The sequence below is a fragment of the Oryza glaberrima genome, chromosome 1, assembly GCF_000147395.1.
Source record: "Oryza glaberrima chromosome 1, OglaRS2, whole genome shotgun sequence".
Taxonomy (NCBI): Eukaryota; Viridiplantae; Streptophyta; class Magnoliopsida; order Poales; family Poaceae; genus Oryza; species Oryza glaberrima.
This window is the reverse complement of record NC_068326.1, coordinates 14,917,707-14,922,114: the sequence shown is the minus strand read 5'-3', so window position 1 is coordinate 14,922,114 and position 4,408 is coordinate 14,917,707.

Below are 4,408 nucleotides of genomic sequence, written 5' to 3'. Positions count from 1 at the left end.
AAAGTTGGGATTCAGCTCAGCATATCATCCACAAACTGGGGGACAGACTGAGAGAGTTAATCAAATAGTTGAAGACATGCTGAGAGTATGTGTTTTGGTTTATGGCCTAGTTTGGGAAATTTGTTTGCCATTCACCCAATTTTCTTACAATAATAGTTATCAGTCAAGTCTTGGGATGGCACCATTTGAAGCTTTATATGGTAGAAAATGCAGGACACCACTTAATTGGACTAAAACAGGAGAAGGACAGTTGATTGGTCCACAAATTGCACATGATGCTGAAGCACATGTTAGGATTATTCGAGAAAAACTCAAAACAACACAGAACCGACAAAAGAATTACAACAATAATCAAAGAAGAGACTTAAGTTTTGAAGTTGGAGATTTTGTTTATTTAAAGGTTATGCCACTTAAAGGAGTTCAAAGATTTCAAATGAAAGGAAAATTAGCACCTCGATATATTGGACCTTATAGAATTGTGCAAAGAAGAGGTGAAGTATCATATCAGTTGCAACTACCAGCAGAATTAATCGGAATTCATCCTGTTTTTCATGTCTCACAGCTCAAGAAATGCTTAAGAAAACCAACAGAACAAGTACCTCTGGATGACATTGCTTTACAGACGGACATAACATATGAAGAACAAGCTGAGAAAATATTGGAGGTCACTGAAAGGAGGTTAAGAAATAGAGGAATTGAATTTTGCAAAGTACAGTGGAAAAATCACTCAGAAGATGAGGCAACCTAGGAAAGAAAGTCTGAGCTGGAAAAGAAATATCCGCACCTATTTGCTAACTGGTAAATCTCGAGGACGAGATTCCTTTAGGGGGGGGGGGGGGGGTAGAACTGTAACAGCCCTAAAATTTGACAACTTTTTAAAACCAATTTAGTTTGCTTTGATTCTCTAAAAATATAACCGTCGAGTTAGACATTTATTTAAAATATTATTTTCCATGCTTATTTTTTTATATTTCTTTTCTCGTTTAATTTTGTCGCAAAGTGCATCTTACACTTCAAATAACTCCTTTGTATCCAAATTTAATTCTATCCCGAATGTCGGACTGTCTAAATTCCGCATCAATTCAAATCCTATCTATTTTAATCTTCCTCATGTTTTTCTTTTCTCTGTTTCCACCTTAATTTTCTTTTTGCCTATATTTTTTTCCCTTTCTCTGTTTTCTTTCTTTCTTCTCCTCTACTCGGCTAGATCGAGCCAGGGCCTGTGTCACCCCGTGTTGTCACGCGCCGATCCCGCACCATGCTCGCGCACGCTCGCGCCCAGCTCGTGCCAGCCCGCGTATGCCACACGCTCGCATGCGCGCACACGAGGACGAACGACGAACGAATGCCCGGATGACACCTCCAGCTTCCCGCCTCCGTAACTCCTTCATCCCTCAACTAGAAGGCTCAAGACCGGAGGCAAAAGAACTGAAATTTCGACCTCTTTCACCTCCTCAAATCCGCCCCAACTCCCGCTGCCTCAATCGTCGTCACCGGAGGAAAAATCCCCGAAACCCTAATTTTGTGCGATTGATTGAGCTCCAAAATTCGTCGCATATGTTGCAAATCTTCTGAAATTGAAGGTACAAATGGATTCTCCATGCCGAGTACTCCCTTTCCCCTCTCTTTCCCCTTCAAATCCGTCGCCGGAACATCGCCGGCGCCGCCTCCTGGCGTCGCCGCTCTGTTCGGCCGCCGCCAGCCATACGGCGCGCCGCCGCTGCTGGCTGCCCCAAGCCGAGCCACCGCCACCACCGCGCTCCCCTTGCTCCACTGATGGTCACCATGGCCGCCGCCCTTACCGGAGTTCGCCGGAACCACCACCGCCATGGCCACCGCCGCCACCAGCTCCTAGCCGCCGTCGCCAGCCTCGCCGCAGGCGTCCACGGGAACGGAGTCGCTGTATCCTGTAGATCGCAAAACCGACGCCTCCTTGCCCAAAATCGGCCATCTCCACAATCGGCGCCAGGGTGTTGCCAGCCGTTCCGGTGCAGAGCGAGAGAGAAAAATCCTTTTTCTCTTTCTATCAAGTTAATAAATCATAAAAATTTACCATCCGTTTGACCTCGAAATCGAAATCCGAGACCTACTCCAAACTCCTAGAATTATTCCGAATCCATCCGTCTCAGTTTCGTTGCAATCCGAGCACCCGTTGTCGCGACCCTAATTTTAGCCCTAGGGTTCGCCGTTCACTGAAATTCCAAAAATCCCTAAAATTATTTCTTTAAATCCTTTTCACCCATTGTTGCACTTTGTGATGCCATTTGTTTTGTTTATTTTTGTTTTTCTATTATTTATTGTGGTGATGATTGTTGCATAAATAGAAAACGCTGACGTTGGTCCGGTAGTCGAAACGAGTGAAATCTCCGCGCCAGAAGGAGACGGTTTGTACGACTATATCAAGCCCGAAGGTTGCAAGACATGCACCCTTCCTTAAACAATTTAATCCCGGTAGATAGAGTTATTTTAGTAGCGTACTTGTCCTTTGGAGTACGATAGACTGCACAAATTCTTTTAAATTAATTATATTGCTATTATTGCATTATATTTTCAGTTGTTGTTATAAATACCTTAATAAGCCTTAAAGTCTAACAAGCTTAGGATAAAATTTGATAAACATTTAAACAAACTATTAATTATTTAGCATGCTATCGATTTAATATGGATATTATTATCATTGCATATGAAAACATGCTTATGGAACTATTTATGGCTATATGCTAAGAATTGTTGACACCGCATATGAGCGGGTGGAACACATGATAGAGTTCATGTGTTTGGTTTCATGGACTTGTTTATGGTCGTAATGGGTATATCGATATATTTATGGTTATTTCTTATTTAAAATTGATATAATAATTAACCCCCTTTGTCAAGAAGAATGACATAGTTTCGCCCATCCACACAATCGATTTGTCGAACCTGGCCGTATATTGCTCCAATTGATTAAACTTCTGCAGGCCTTTCGGTGTACTGGCCATTAGCTTTCAAGTGTGTGAAGCAAAGTGACATGTTTCATGTTTATATGATTTATATATGTGGGCTCGATGGGCCCCGAGAGTTCAGAACTGCCCTATGGGCCCATGAAGTTCTGGGCTGCCCATCGAGTAACGAACAATGATAAGTGGATGCGGAGGTAGGTTGGTACACACCTCGGACCGGATCACTCCGAGCAACATCCCGAGCATCCTTTAACTTACTGGTAGAAGGGAGAGATATATGGAGCAATATTACACCTTGTTACTTTTCAGCCCAGCTGAAGCATCTAGGCCCCCGGTGTTAATTTTGGTAATTAATGACAAGCACTAATTGTGGACTAACCGTTGTCTTTGAGCTATACATTTTAAGTTAGGTCCACGTCATATGTGCGCATGGATGATTATCGATGGATTAAAATTGACGGAGCAAAGCAAAGGGAAAGAAAACGGTAAAACTAGCGCTTTAATTTAGAATTGATCGAGGTTTAGGGCGATCAAATTTGCTAGTTTAATTTTAGTTTCGCCGTACTATTAAGAGGGGTAATGACATAGCAAAGAGATGATTTTAATTGCCACATTAGGTCATTGCATTTTCATTTGTGCTCTCTTTTTCATTACACACACATTTACTTGCAAATTCACTGGGTTCGGCCTGACCAGGGGCGGTCAGACCGACCACATAGTGGCGGTCTGACCGGCGTGCCCTGGCCGGTCAGACCGGCTATATAGTGGCGGTCTGACCGGCGGCACTTTCCCGGTCAGACCGGCCCCCTAGAGGCCGAGATAATGCTGCTCGGGATGGCCGATACAGAGCCGACGGAGCCGTAGTCGGTCAGACCGAGCCGATGGCGGTCTGACCGAGCCGAGGCCGGTCTGACCGGCCACCCCATGTCGGTCTGACCGGCCAGGCCGATGGGGCCCTCTGATAGGGCTACAACGGCTAGTTTTCTAGCCGTTGCAGAGTAGCATGGTCTGACCGGCCACATACCTCCGGTCAGACCGGCAGAGCACAAAGTTGGGGGATTTCGCCCCCAACGGCTAGTTTTGGTGGGTGGGAGTATAAATACCACCCCACCAGCAGCAAGGGGGCTCTCTTGGCACCCAATTCAATTGCATACACCCCTTGCACCTCTCTCACACTCACTTGAGCTTTGTGTTCATCCATCTAGTGTGTTAGAGGGTTGTTTAGCCAAGAGTCAAGTGCATTTGCTTCCATTGTAGAGATAGTGTGGCACTTGATCATCTACACACCGGGTCATTGCTTGTTACTCTTGGAGGTTGCCGCCTCCTAGACGGCTTGTGGAGGAGTTGCCCGGTGACCTCTCCGAGAAGATTGTGGAGGAGGACCGGCGCTGGTTTGTGAGTGGTTTGGAGTTCACCACCTTCGGAGTGAAGGAAGAACTACCCCGAGTGATCGAGGCTTGGGTAGT